Source organism: Pinus tabuliformis, chromosome 4_2 (assembly GCF_031772625.1).
Source record: "Pinus tabuliformis cultivar Carrire ecotype Pingquan chromosome 4_2, CPIR1, whole genome shotgun sequence".
Lineage (NCBI taxonomy): Eukaryota > Viridiplantae > Streptophyta > Pinopsida > Pinales > Pinaceae > Pinus > Pinus tabuliformis.
The window spans coordinates 153,027,383-153,043,884 of record NC_142304.1 but is presented as its reverse complement, the minus strand read 5'-3'; the positions used below and the strand labels follow the sequence as shown (position 1 = coordinate 153,043,884).

Below are 16,502 nucleotides of genomic sequence, written 5' to 3'. Positions count from 1 at the left end.
GCACTCCTGTAGCTGTAAGCCGTTCTCTCCATCTGGCAACAACACAGCTTAAGGACTTATGAATGGCGAGCATGAATTGAACTACTGGAGAGGGCAGTTTGATAGTAATCGGGAAAGTCTAGGATAACAAAGCCTAATTCAACACAATCTTAAGGACTTATGAATGACGAGCATGACTTAAACTGTTGGAGCTTGGAAATGTTCTATGTGGATGCACAAAATATTCAGTGTAAGATCGATCCCAGGGTGAAACTTGAAAAACCCTTGCCGAAGGTAAAATCATATTTTTTTTCTCAAACTTGTTCAGGCCATTTATACTGAAATTTATTATTTTGGTCTTACTTCTGTTAGAGTTTACAAATCGTACATAGACCATACCCATTATTTAGTGTGCATGCCTGTTTATTAAAGAGGTTTGAGTTGTAAATATGCTAGATGTAGCAAATATTCAATACTTGGATTAAACATTCCGAAATTGATCACAGTAAAAGAAAACGGAGCATATATGTGGTCGTGAGATAAAGTAAAATTAAAGCAATTCTACCCATGATTTTTTTTGGGATTTAAATACTTGATTGTAGCCATGCTTATTTTTTATGAAATGTTTCTTGCGTCAGAAACTATTGGTTGGAGACGGGCTTATAGGCTTTAAACCATCGGTATCTCGTAGCTTTTTTTATAGTTCAAGGAAAGAACTGTGCTACCTACTCTTTGTATGCATTTTTCCTACCAACACACAGTATGTTGTTATGTTCGAAGAATATGCCTAGGAATAACCACGGCAATCATTTTGATTTTTTTTGTTACCCTAGTAGCACCAAAGATTTAACGTGACCGCAAGATAGCTTAGTTTATGTCAAGATGTTGTGAGTTGGTGAAATGACATTCAATTTGAGTAACTACTCTGAGTATGAAATCGATGAAAATATGTCTTAATGCGAATTCTGGGATACTGCGTGATCTCATTTAAAATTTCTGATGTTCTGGGTGAACACTTCACTCATCTTTGGGGACAAAAGCCAAACGCTCTGTGTCCCGACAGATGAGTGAAGTGTTCACTCAAAATATCGGACATTTAAATGATTTCTAAACGAGATCACATTTAAATTTCTGATGTTCTGGGTGAACACTTCACCTATCTTTGGGGACAAAAGCTCTCTGTCCTGGAAGATGAGTGAAGTGTTCACTCAAAACATTGGACATCTAAATGGTTTCTAAACAAGATTACATAGTATTCCAGAAATTAGCATTATCATTATCATGTTATTAATTGTGAAAATCTATGTGCTAAAATATGTATTAAATTAATGATTATGCTAAATTGAAACATGGTTTGAGACTGATGGCAACACTAGGTGGCATTCCAATGATGCGATTATAAGTTGTCTATGGTCACCTAAGATATACAGTTTAACATTTCTTAAAATTTATTTTCAAATTACAAAATTTGGTCATTGTCAAATATGTATGAATTTGTATTTTGTAAATTTATGATTGAGCTATTCTCATTGAAAGATCAAGTAAGCTAACTCCCAACAGAAATCACTTATAGTAAGTTATAATGTATTTTATGAATAACGCTGGCAGTTTTAATATATTTATCTATTTTTTTAAATAGTGGGAAAATTGTTTGTCTTATTTGTCAAACAAACAATGGAAACAACCATTACTTGCTGCTATCCATGAATACATGTTGACTCATCACTTTAACCAAAAAAAAACCATGTGACATGGAATAAGTTGTTAGTGGTGTGTAAGGAGGAAGGCTTTCACTCTTAGACGTCTCATGGTCTTGGGTTGTTAACCTATTCTTTATGTTCAAGGATGACCAGTTATTAGCCAAGCATAAGTAGTTTTCCTCATACTTGAGAACCACACTTCTTGTATTCCATACAATGGAATTGTTTTCTTTATAATTTTTAACTTTCAGTGTTGTTTTACCTATATCTTCTTTCTTTCCTTCTCACACTGTTGTTTTGATTAAATAATTGCAGGTGGAACCCATAGTCAATAAACTTGAAACAAATAAATATGAAACCAATTGAACATTTATTTTTTGATCACCATGAACTTTTTCAAATCTCTCTTTTCCTTCCTATAATTATTAAGTATAATGTGTCAAATGTCTTGCCCATAATTATAAAATATAATATATCAAAGGTCAATTGGGTTCATGTTTGCCTGTCATCAACACCACCACACAACATCAAAGAATCTCAGAAAATTTGTACCATGGTACAAGTTTTCTGAGATATATTAAAATTATATTACTTTATTGTTGAGGTAATATATCAATATTATGGGAGTAATTAAAAAAAAAAAAACCTGCATATTAAATACTCTTAAATATTAATATTACTAACATTAATTCATAAATATTATGAAAAATGTATTATTTTATTAATAAGGTATTTTTTATTGATTTTTTTTGGCAAACTAAAATGCATTTCTATTAATGAAATTTGATTACAATTATGGATACCTTGATGGTACTCGTAAGATATTAGGGATCAACCAATTCGTATGCTAGAGTTTTACTGTGAGTTTTTTTAACAAGATAGATACAAGAAAACTTGAACTAAATAATGTCAAACAAATATTGCTATTCTTCTTTTCCCTTCATAAAGCTTAGGAAAATTGATAATTATTGAGCTACAAGGACATAATGGTAATGCTCTAGTAAAAAATCATTTTTGTGCATGAATGTCTTCTACATAGTCTCTGAAGGTTTCTTCTATGTTTCTGCTTCAGAACCCTCAATTACATCTTTTGGTCATGTTACTAGGGGATGGTTTCTTTTGTAACATTACTCTCCTCTTGAGGGTTTACCTAATTGGAGTTTTATGTTTCAATTTTCACACACTAGAGCCCCTCACTGATATGTTTGATTAACAAAGAGGGTACTCTCTTTCATGAATATATTAAGTATTTTGTGGTAGATTGTACACCTAAATGTGATGTTTTCATTATGGAGAGTTTGAACCCATTGGGATCCACCAAAACTTAAAATAAGCATGCTTAGAAAAGACTTGCAAAGATTAATTTTAAACATGATGTGGCAAATTTGAACATATCTCCACCATTCTTGCTATAAAATCCAATGTAATGGGGAAGAGGATTATTGTTATTCTTAAAGACCATGTTATCTTAAAGGTGAATAAGGTTTAGGGTCCTCAACCACATTTGAGTGGCGGTCACAAACGCTGTGGTCAATTTGGAATATCGAAAACACAACCTCATAAAGAAGCCCATTCTTCAGAAGAACTAGGGGCCATTAAGTGAGATCCTATATTTTACCTTGGTATTTTTAATTCTTTTAGGATAAAAAATGATGAATTTAATTTTAGTGCAAACTTTAGTGAGATATTTTCCCATCATGTAAATACTTAGCACATAATCACTGAACCACCCATTAGAGTATTATCTCTAGAGATTCTGGCTCATAGACTTGAGGAACCTCAGAGAATTGAGAGTGGTCCCATCATCTCTGGAAGGAATTTCCATTGCATTCCTAATAATTGAGAGGTCCTCTTATTCTTACGAGTCTAGTTTCATTGTGACTTTGTAAGAGGTCGATGGAAGGATATTACTTGTATATGGCTTTCTTTAGCACTCTTGGAATGCTTCATGTGCTTTGTGGGAAATGGTGGTGCTCCCACTAAAGGATACATCAATCTACCTTATTATATTGCTATGGATAACATTCCATGAATATGTTGTTGAACTTGTCATCGTTGGGAGTTGCTAATAAAACAATGTTTATGCATGTTCATTGAATATTTATTATAACCTTAGCGTCAAGTGAGAGTGGGTTAGCTCATTTCCATTATCAATTGTAAAATGTTTTTTAAGTGACCTCCCTTTTTGTTTTGTTTTTTTGTTAATTTAAATTTAAATATTATGAAAAGTGTATGTGGAGGCTTTGTGGGAGTAGGGGATGGGTGGAGGTGAGGGTAGGACATTCCTTATTTCCTATAATTTTGAAACTTGTATTATATGACCAATGTAAATCCATCTTAACCCATGATATCGGCTATAAGAGACCAAGTCCCTCAAGATGTAAATGTCTTTTCGAGTGTAAGACTTGAGGAAAGGTTTGCACCTCGAGAGATTTGATTTATCTTAGAACTTAGTAGGTATAAAATTAAAATGGATCTATATTGATTCTTAATAATACTATTTATATTATATATAAATTTCATCTCTCTATATAAAAAAAATTCTTATTTTAAATTTTATTAAAAACTTGATAATGCACATATTTACATACATATACATTTTTTTTCCCATGAAAAAAAGAGTAATTTCATTTATAAAAGAAAACAAAGTTACATTTTGCATATACACTGAACATGTTTATTTTTGCCATCTGTGCCAGAGACACTAAATCTTGAGCCATCTACATCAGTGCTTTTCAAGAAGAACATTGGCATAGCTGTGACAACATGTATCACCTAAAACTATAAACATAGCCAAAAAAACAAAAATGACACATCATAAGTGTTTCATAAATCGTTCTTGTAGAAAGCAAAACAATACTTCCATAGAAAACACATGCCAAAGCTCACAAAATTTTCCATTGTCCACAACAAAAAGTTGTTTGAGCAAAAATACTTGTACTCGATCAACGACAACTTATATGGAGATGTCCCACACCTGTTAAATATATAACAATTCATAATATAGTAAACAAAAATATATATAAAGGGTCGGACTATGCAACGCCATGGATGTCCTGTGGAATATCAACAAAAGGCATGTGATAATATGCAAAATGCTCAAAACCCTTTATCTCAGTGACGTGCCATAGACCCTTGTCTAGAAGAAGGCATTCCTTAGAAAGCCTATCTGATCCTTTGTTCCTTTCTCTGAAGATGTGCATGCAAGATAATTGAGTGAAATTTAGACACAATCTTGCAATTTCATCCATAATATTCCCTAGAAAAATATTTTTGCATCTTTGTGTTTTGTTGACCCAGCGGATCATAAGTAAAGAATCCCCAAAAATCTGTATTTTTTCACACCCTTTATCAATAGCAAAAGGCAATAAAGATCTACATGCTAAAATTTCTGCCCAGTTGTTTGATCCACTACCAATACCCATTTTGACATGATATAAATGATGATCATAAATGTAAAGCACAAACCCTCCCCCAATGAAGTTCCCGTTTTCCTGTGTGGCCTTGTCGAAGTAGCCCCACAAGATTGTTTTGTATAGACTTTGATCTTTAATGATTCTAGGAGGAGGGGCTTCTTTGGATTATGGGAAATGGCTAAGGATAGCCACACTTTCCACTGCAATTTTCCTTGGATCAGAAGCCAAGCCTAAGAAGATTTCCTTGTTCAGAGAAACCCAGATTCCCCAATTGATTATCAGAGGGAGGGCCTAGATATTTCTATTCGCTCTATCTTGACCTCAAGCGTGTTAGGAATCGGAAAAACCAACTTCCCCCTAGCTGCTCTGGAAACACATCATCGCTTTGCATTCATTCCATGTCTGCTGGGTGAAGGGACACGAAGAAAAAATATGATCTATTGTTTCACTTGCTCCCTTGCATAAGGCACACCATCCCTAATGAACTGCATACCTGCATTGCATAATATCCCACGTCGGGATCTTCTTTTCCATAATTCACCAAGTAATCAATTTAGCTTTTGGAGGATACTTTGCTTTCCAGACCACTCGCCACCACCAACCCTCCTCCTCCAATTGGGCCTGAGGCATTAGATGAATGTATCCCACTTTAGGGGAATAAGAACCATATGGGGAAAAAGTCCATACCAGTTCGTCTTCCTGATCAATAATCCTTATATGGGCTCTTGATAATGCTTCAATAAAAATCCCCTAGTTGTTCCAAAACACATCCACAACTGACAACCAACCTTGAAACCAAATGGTAGTGGTATGTGGGTTTGTAATTTGATTCAGATAGGTGATACCTGCATCTCGCAGATAGGTAACCAATTTTGTGGGAGAATATGATTGATACCACTGTCGAGCCATGGGTCACAACCCAATCTCAATGATCTGATAATCACCCTATGAGTGATCTCAGTTGAAGATTTATTAAACAAAAAGGTATTACAGACCCATGTGCTGGTGTGTGTGTTCTGTGTTATTGAAACAACGAATCGATCAGATTGCCAATACACAGAAAATAAGTGGAAAGACAGCAGAGAAATACAGTAAGCAACACAAAGACACAAACAATTTTTAATAAGGAGTTCACCCTATTCTCCAGGGCTATGTCTCTGGTCCAACTTCAGTGGTGGCCTTGTTTTATTGTGTCTTACAGCAGAGAAATTACAATACAGGGACTCAATATGAGTTCTCTCGAAGCAGATTTTGCTTGGTAGGGTGGTTCTTGGATTCCCCAAGCCACTCAGAGTTCACAAACTCTTTTTCTTCCTACCAGCTCTGTGACCCTTGGTCTACAATGGAAATAGCCAAATGTGATGCTCAGTTCGGATAGATTCCTCTATGGGAAGGCTTGAATCTTTAAGTTCTCTGGTGCCCGATGTTGCCTGTGGTAAGCTCGGCCCTTTGTCTCCTTTGCTTGGCTTTACTGCTCTCTGTGTTTACTGTCTCTCTTAGTTGCTTAGACTCCTCTCAATTCAGGTTTCCAATTAACTCTTCTCCTCTCCATTTCTTCTTTTTCCGACTGTCTCTGTTCATGGCTTTAGTCATTCGATCCCTATGCTTGTTCGGTTCCTTTCCCGCCTGCGTCGATTCACCTTCTGCAGCTGTGCTTGGAATTCCTTGTTCGGCGTCAGCACAATCGCTCAAGGAGTGGCCACGTGTCTCCATCTAACTGGTGCCAGCATGCTTTGTCGGTTCGTTTCTTTCATTACGTCATGTATGCATTCTTTCTCCATCGTGGCAGTCAAATGGACTCCAAATCTCTTTAGAACTCAGCTTGATCCCTTGTCGATTCCGCTTCCTCCATTGGGCGCAATCTCAGCCGTCCGATCTGGACTCCTCCAGATCCAACGTCATACGCACGTCGAGCGTGATTTACTTGCTCGATTGATAGCGCGCGATCAACGACGGTTTTTATCTCACCTCCGCTGCCACGCGTTGGTCGCTGAGTGGGATCGCTCCGCTCTCCTCCAAAACCTCTTACCGTTCAAGGGCGCCCTGATCAATACCGTCGGTTTTCTAGAGCGCGGGTCCCGCTTTTGTCCTTTAGTGCTTTTTGTTTCTCCCCCCGCGGTTCTCCGACTCTCAACGCGACCGAGTGCTTAAGGCTCTTCCATTTTGGCCCTATTTGCCCAGCGATACGTGATTAAGCGCTAATCGCCCATCAAAATCGCCTCCTTTTCCCGATCTGGGGCTCCTAGGGACTACTTTGACCTCCTGCGCAGTCTCCAAGGGCCTCGGTTAACGCGCTTTGATCGAGGTCCTCGTCGTTCTACGTTGGCGGCCATTGCCACTGGTTCAAGGTGTTTTTGATCGCTGTTTTGGAATTTTCAAGGATTTGTTCAACTTGATACAGTCAAGGTTCTTGACAGTCTTTTGTGGATCCGATTCGGATCACTCAACCATTGACCATTCCCAATCCTCCACGCTAGCCCAACTGAGATCATATCAAAAGACTTTAGGACCGATCTCCATACCATAAAGATATTGCCTCTAGGATTGATAGGTGTTCTGATCCAATTCTCCAAGGAGAGGGGCTTGTTATACTTCTGATTTACTACCTCAGTCTAGAGACTGGATGTGGATAACAACCTCCATCCAGATTCTGGAGCTAGTGATTTGGAGAAAAGAAATATATTTTTGAGACCCCACCCACCAAGCAACTTGAGGTTTGCTATTCTTGACCATTTGACCCAAGGCGAGACATTTTTCCTGAACCTTCCTAGAGAAATTTGAAACAGATTCTCTGAGCTTTTTCAAGGATACCACGAGGGATCCAAGCTAGTGCCATCTAGTATACCGAAATAACTTCGATCACTAATTTTCCAGGACCAAACGCCCAGTTCAAGAGAAATACCTATGACTCTAACATGTGAGGCTCTTTGTAATGCCCTACTTAATCTTATCATGCAAATTTTACTAGTGTTTAAATTACCTAAAAATTTTGACTTATAATTATCAAGAAATATTGGTACATACCTACATTAGTGAAACTGTAAATTTATTACTGATATAAATTTTATTATTATTCAATTTCCAACTTGCCTTTTCAAATTTAAATTTTGATAGGATATGGTCTCCTTCCATTTATTCCAATTTAAATATCCATATTCCCAAAATGTCCTCTCAAATTTACTTGGGAGAAGATATGGTTCTCTCCAATTAATTACCAAATTAGATATTCATATCTCATCCCCAGAGTGTCTTCTCAAATTTGCTTGGGAGAAGATATGGCCCTCTCCAATTAATTACCAAATTATATATATCCATATCTCATTTCCAAAATGTCTTTTAAAATTTACTTGGGAGAAGATATGGTCATCTCCAATTAATTACTAAATTATATATATCCATATCTCATCCCCAAAATGTCCTCTCAAATTTACTTGGGAGAAGATATGGCCCTCTTCAATTAATTACCAAATTATATATTCATATCTCATCCCCAAAATGTCCTCTCAAATTTATTTGGGAGAAGATATGGTAAGAAAAGTCAAATGAAAGGATGAGGGGGTATTGATGACATTAATGATAGGTGGTTGAGGTGGAGGGGAGAGGGAGGCAAAAAGGGGAAGGATGATGAGAGGAGGGGGGGATATTTGGTTTTGGTTTTGGTTTTGGTTGTGGTTTTGAAGCATTTTGTTTTGGGAGGAAGGTGGAGAAGAGAGAAGGGGAGAAGGAGAATGCTTGTTTAACTTGGACACACTACATCTGGTTGGACTTGGGCTCGGAGGGCTAGGGAACCTGTGGAGGTTCCTTGGGCTAGGAAATACTTCCTAGTTAGTTGGGAGGTAAATACAGTCGGATAGTCAAGAGGAGCATCCCAATAGAGTCAGGAGCTCAGGAGCATCCCAAAAGATTCAGGAGCTTAGGAGCATCTCAACTAAGCTATTGGAACATGTATTCCTCTGTTTATTGATTACTTATGTAAATGGTTGCAATGAAATTCTTACTTATTTAATTTGTGGTATATGAATTTTAAATGGTATATGCAATTCTTACTTATTTAATTTGTGGTAAATGAATTTTAAATGGTATATTATCATCAAATAAATGTTTAGATAGAAATAAGTTATTTCCTATTTATTGTATTTAAAATTTAAGAAATTTAGTTTTTAGTTAGAGGATCCTAGGAAGGAGCCTCACTCATGGTATCAGAGGAGTTATGATCTTGCAAAATATGTGGGTTATATGCCCACCAAGCTTTTGTTGTGTCACTTTGATGTGCTATTTATACATAGTTCACATTCATTAACATAGCTTCAGTACGTCAGGTGCTAAGGCATATAAAACCAATACTTTAACATTAGACCCTTCATCTGCTTGGGCAAGATAATAGTAAAAGTAGTAGTATTCAAAAAAAAAAAAAAAAAACTTTTGACAAACATTCTGTACACTCAATTTCTTAATCAGAAAACTGCAATATGTACATCTCCATATGTAAATGAAAACCCAAAGGTGGTAGGAAAATAGTTCTGGCTTTGTAAAAATAGCTCCCTCTTACAACTCTTGTTGTTTGCAGAGATAAAATTCCTAGCCAATCATGCAATTTTCCAGGGATAAAATTCGTAGCCGGCCATGGAATAAATACCATACTCATCCTGTCATTGTTTCTGCACACATTTGTGCCACCTTCAAGCCATTGTCATGCAGAATCCTATCATTAGGTTTTGATGTAATTTAGTCCCATGAAAGTCAATCACATAGTAAACACTCAATCAACCCCACCGAGAGCCTGGTCCAATGCTCTACTTCTAGCTCTTCTTGTCCAATGCTCTACTTCTAGCTCTTCTTATCCAATGCTCTTTATTGTCTTCCCATGATCATCCATATCTTGTCAACCAACGTCGATAAAACCAAGTTTGCTCACTCTTTGGAGCATAGGCAAGAACAAGTGCTGACAATTGAAGCTCTACCCCATAAAACTTTGTTGATTGCTTTTTGTGATATAACTCGTTTCCTGGAATTCCAAGCACTAGCATAGTCACAACTTAATATCACAACAACTTTGTTGTGCTTCAAAAGTGCAACTTTTATAGAGTGTAAATCCATTGTACTTCTATGCTCTGAGATTTTCTGATGAACTTCTTGATTCACATACATATGGTGAACAATCTTCATTTTGTGATAAGTCACCAAGGATTTTATACTGCCTGTATGAAAATAGGTAAGAAGATTTTCCAGCCTTAAATAGAGGAAGCAAAGTTGGGATGCAAATAGCAAGCTTATGATCTCTGCACCAGAAAACAAATATATCATTGGATGATCCTCTGTTGCTCTCTATATTCCCCCCATCAACAAGCAGGAGATTTGACTTTGCACCAACACTTTCAAAGGGTAAACCTTCAGATGTTATAACCAAATTCCTCTCTCCAACAATAGATGTCAGTACATCTTCAACAAGAGATTCAATTGTATCTTGGCCTTCTAAAACATGGAATGATGCTAGTTGAGAAGGAGGCACAAAGCCCACTTCGTCAATGCGAGGATCTTGGTCTAGAATGACCTCCAATTGAGTAAGTAAACGAATGCCATCTTGATCACCATAATCATCCTTCGAGGCCATCACTATTACTTCAGCTACCGAAATCTTCAGTGGTGTTTGTGTAAGCTTGCCCAGTGCCCTGGCTTTTGTAGTTGAATTGTATATAGTTAAGAGTTTAGATCACCCATGAAAATAGATAGGTCACAAGCTGTCTTCCCATACTATTTCCACAATCATCATCCTTGTTTCAGGAATATCATGCCACCGGACGACAAAGACTGAATTAGCTGCTTTCTTTCCTTTTAAGTTGCTAAAACCTTTACGAGCAGAAAATTGCTGTTCGGCAAGATCACTAGAGACCATCTTAACACTAGTTCTGCCAGAAGGAGAAACTAGAAATAAGGCACTCTCTCCCATTTCTAGATTGACAAAACTTGATGGGTGTTCAGGTTGGCCCTTGGTAAGAGAGCGGTTGGAATTCCCTTTGAAGAGGGAGGGGAATTTGAAAGGCTAGGACATCGTCGGATGAGCAGCGAACTACAACAACCAACACCTACGAGCCTTCCAAGGATAGTCAACAGTCCTCTTGAGAGGTGGAACCACAATGGGGCTTAAGAGCTTCATTTGTTTTGGTGAGGGGGAAACTTTGGAACAACACCCCCCAACGATGTTTACTTTGATACATTATGTCAAAGATCTCTGCAAAGATAGCAGCCGTTTTAGGGTTTAGATGTTCGAGAAATCAGGAGTGCAATCACTCCCAAAGACTCAAACACATGACACATTGCAAATTTCCTTTGTTGGAAATTAACGCCATTAATCCAACCATCCATCACTGTACTTGAAATAATGTAAATACAAGCTTTACGTTCCCATATCCCAACAAATCTGGCAGGTTTTATTAAAAGTACAGGACTGTAACCTTCCTAGTAAACAACCATTTTATCAATTAGCTGTCACATTTATCCGCACAAGAGCTGTAACTTCTAGGTGTAACTTAATCTCTGCAACGTAGGTGCCAACTTCATGGATCTCGGGAATAGTGATAAGTCGCTTATCAATATCCCTCTGTAGCTGTGCTTTTATTATATCGGAAAGGTCTTGTGCAATGACTGAGCCAAATAAAAGTTTTTATCAGTTGTCACTCAATATAATTAAACGCGTCAAAGTTACTCAAAGTTTTTATCAGTTGTTACTCAAGATAATTAAACACGTCAAAGTTTTTATCCCATATTATAATGGGAGACATCAACATCATAGTTATTATCGCATAGAGTTATTTTTATTTTTTTCAATAAACTGACCTCCACATCTTCCCACCATGAATGCGTTTTAAGTTGTATCACTCTTCCCTCATGTGTGTCTTAAGCATGAAACCAAAGACAAGGTTCTTCATTAATTCTTTTAAGTCTTAGTTTTCTAAGTTGTTATCAAACTTGTCATAAACCAAATAATAAATAATTAATAAAATTGTTAATTGAGAACTTGAATTTTTTTTTAGAGTAAATAAAGTAGAGTATAATGTTATATATTATATATATTTATGGGAATGTAGAGGTTTTGAGTAGTTAACAAAAAAAACTATCTTAAAAAAAAAAAACACCCAACTCCATTGCATTGCACAAAACATAATTCTCTTTTCTTTTAGTAGATTTTAATACATTAAAGTTGTCAAATGTGAACAACAATAGATTGGTATGTTAGAATCACTTACAATATACAATATTATTATCTTAAAGCATGTAGCACTAGCCATTCTATATAAATCAATTGGATAGTATACATCTAACAATAATGTCAATATTGAGTTGATTGAGACAACTAGGCATCCACTTGAAAACTAATTTAACATTGTTGATGGAATTTCAAAAGGGAACCTAGTATAATAATGTGATTAAAAATGGTAAATTAATGATTATGTGAATGCTCAAAATATATAATATGGATTTAGGATGATTGTTTAGGGATATCTAAAGATATTTGAGGGTGACTAGCAGTGCATGGTAGCACTTGCTTAGATAGAAATGGGAGAGGATTTAGTAGACCCATGATTATTTTCTCAATATTAGAAATAGTCGTTTACAAGCATAAAAAAAGGAAAACTTGCACTTATTAATATGCAAAACATGTGTGAGCCAAGTAAGAATTGACCAGGCTCTAAGTTGTGCTAATAAGTCTTACATATCATACAAATATTGAACAATTAAAAATGGCAAGGACATGAAGAAATAAAGGTCAAGGAGAGTCATCACAAGGACTCTCATCTCGCGTTCCCTAGAAGCAATTAATGAGACCTTAAAAGGGCGCCAAACAATTGAGGTGGAAGTTGAGCACCCTCCGTCAGGGTTAGGAAATCTCGAGGGATCAAGAGACTCCGATAGAGGACCTCCAATCGAGGACATTACTAGGGATCTCCAAAAGATTAAGCTCCCAGAGTTTGCTGGAGGTCATGCCAGCGAACATGGAGAAGCCTGGTTAGAAGGAATGAGAAGGCGCTTCGCACTGAGGGATTAAAATTCTAATTCAAAAGCTAAAATAGCAATATTCCAACTCAAAGATAGTGCTTTGAATTGGTGGCGTAACTTAGAGTGTCAAATACACCTCACTCTAGACACAGTTACTTGGGAGTTATTTGAGGAGAGATTTAGGAAAAAGTACCTAACAACATATTATGAAGAACAACAGGTAGGAGCCTTCCATGCCTTGGTACAGGGAAATCATATGGTAGAAGAATATGAGATTAGATTCATGGAATTGGTCAAGTATGTCTCCTACATGGATACTGACCAACGCCACGCAGATTGTTTCATTTATGGATTGAACCCTAAGATTAGGGCAATGGTGCAGATGTGGAAACCATCCTCAGTTGCAGAAGCTGTGGAACATGCTCGTTATGTTGAATAATACTTAGACTTAAAGGGTGGAAACAAAACCATTTTTCCACAACAACCAAGGTTTATAGGGAAGACCCCTCGCACCTTCCCCAGGGGAGGAAGTTTGAGGCCACCATCATATGGAAACATGGTTGTACCCATAGCATCGACAGTGGGGATTTCAATGGTTACTAGTGCAACTTCACTCGCAGCTTCAAGAGCACGTGCAAATCAAGGTCATACGCGAGGAGCAACAAGTAGGGGGCGAGGGTCCCAAGGGAAGGAACTCTTTCCAAAGAACTCCACAACATTCAGTTCAAGGTCTACCATGCATCACTTGTTGGGGATGCGGGGGACCTCATTACTAGTGTGACTGTCTTGAGTTACAAACTGGTAACAACTATAGAGAAGGAAAAGCACCAATGGGAGGAGCAAGTATCCACCATCGAATCTATGCATCAGTTGATAACCAACAAGTTGAACACCAGTTTTCCATGGTAGAAACCTCAAGTATGATAAACAAAGTACAAGTTAAAATTTTGTTTGATTCAAGTGCTACAGATAGTTTCATTTCACGAGTTGCATTAGAAAAATGTGGGTTGGAAGCCTATGAGCACGATGACTTTAAGCAAGTTGAGATGGTTTCTGGGATACAAAAAGCAGTAGGGCCTAGTGTTGACCAATGTCAGGTAAACCTCGGGGTGTGTATAACTAAGTTGAAGGCATAGGTCACAACATTGGGGACGTATTATGTAATTATTGGAATGGACTGGCTAGAAGCTCATCGAGCTTTGGTAGACTATTTCAAGAAGAAGGTGATTTGTTTAGATGATGAAGGTATGCCAATTGAGATTTTTGGAATCAAGAGAGGAGTGTCGCTACGATTCATATCCATGATGAAGGTAAAACATTGTCTTTGACAAGGTTGCAAGCTATATGTGGTCGACGCTTAAGTGACCAGAAAGGACCCTCCCTAGATCAACACCCAATTTTGTCAGAATTCAAGCATGTTTTTCCTAAGGAATTGCCCGGATTACCTCCTATAAGGGAGATTGATTTCACAATCGACCTAAAACTTGGTGCAGAACCAATATCTAAGACACCTATAGGATGACAACTCCAGAACTTTGTGAGTTGTAGATGCAGTTAAAAGAGCTCTTAGACTTGGGATTTATTAGACCTAGTATTTCACCTGGGGTGCACCAATGATTTTTGTCAAGAAGAAGGATGGTTCCTTAAGGCTATGCCTAGATTATAGGGACTTGAATAGAGCCACAATAAAGAATAGGTACTCGATACCTAAAGTAGATGACCTATTTGATCAAATGAAAGGAGCATCAATTTTCTCAAAGATCGATCTACGATTTAGATACCACCAATTGTGGATTACGGAAGGTGACATCTCAAAAACTACATTTTGAACTCGGTTTGGGCACTACGAGTTCGTATTTGTTCCATTTTGTTTGACCAATGCACCAACAGTATTCATGAGCCTCATGAATGGCATGTTCAGGAAGTATTTGGACCAATTTGTGCAAGTCTTTTTGGACAACATTCTTGTGTATTCCAAGAATGAAAAGGAGCATGAAAAGCACCTAAGGGTTGTATTGACTTGCTTAAGGGAAAATCAATTGTATGGAAAATTGTCAAAATGTTCCTTCTTTCAGAAGAAAGTTAATTACCTTGGGCATATCATTTCAGGAGAAGGGTTTTTAGTTGACCCGGAAAAGGTAAAGGCCATAATGGATTGGCCAGTACTGAAAAATTCTCATGAGGTGCGTAGTTTTATGGGGCTAGCAGGGTATTATCGCAGGTTTGTGGAAGGGTTTTCAAGGATTGCAAAACCCATCACCACATTACAATGAAAGGGGGTCAGGTATGAATGGGCAAATGAATGTGACACTGAATTCACAGAACTAAAGAGGTTACTAACTAGTGCATTGATCCTTCGAGTCCCAGACATGGAGAAAGACTTCATTATTTGCACCGATGCTTCGAAGCAAGGATTGGGGGCAGTAATGATGCACGAAGGCAGAGTAATAGCTTACACATCTAGAAAATTGAAGAAACATGAAGAGTTATATGCTACCCATGACTTAGAGTTAACAAAAATGATGTTAGCTTTGAAACTATGGAGACACTACCTTGTTGGGAGGAGATTTGAGTTAAGAACAGATCATCAAAGGCTAAAGCATCTCTTCACTCAAAGGGATTTGAATGATAGACAAAGGCGGTGGAGCGAATTCATGAGTGAGTATGATTTTGAGATCTCATACATCAAGGGAAAGGAGAATGTGGTGGCCGATGCACTAAGCAAGAGACTACGAACCTTCTCCCTAGTAGCCTTAAAGGTAAATTTGAGGGAACATGTGTTGGAGAAACTCTTTGAAGATAGTTGGTATCTAAAGGTTATATCAACACTCTAGAGTGGGAGGCATATAGAATCAAAGTTTGAGGGATATGTCCTTGAACTAGATGGACTATTGAGATTTCAAGGGAGAATGTACATACCTAATGAAGGGGGTGTAAGAAGGACCATCCTCGAGGAGTCACATAGATCACTTTATTGTGCACATCCTGGAGTGAAGAAGATGTACGCGGACACGAAGAAACTCTTCTTTTGGGTAAACATGAAGCACAACATAGTATAGTTTATCGCCAAATGTCTTTAATGTCAACGAGTGAAGGCTGATCATCACCATCCATCAGGACTCCTACAACCACATGACATCCCTATGTCTAAATGGGACGTAATTTCTATGGATTTGGTTGTGGTTTTGCTACTCACGTCACAAAGGCACAATGCTATATTGGTTATAGTTGATAAATTGACCAAAAGTGCCCATTTCATTCCAGTAAGAGACACTTACGATGTTACTGATGTGGCACGAGTCTTTATACGTGAAGTTATTCGACTACATGGGTTAACCACAAAGATCATTTCTGATAGAGACTCTCGATTTACATCTAGGTTTTGGACAAGTTTGCAGTCAGCACTAGGGAC

General features: G+C 37.4%; 1 pseudogene; it reads right to left on the bottom strand.

Annotated features, from left to right (window-relative positions):
• Window positions 1–9,963: 9,963 nt before the first annotated feature.
• LOC149168650 (uncharacterized) lies at window positions 9,964–10,706 on the bottom strand (annotated as a pseudogene).
• Between the last annotated feature and the right edge of the window lie 5,796 nt (window positions 10,707–16,502).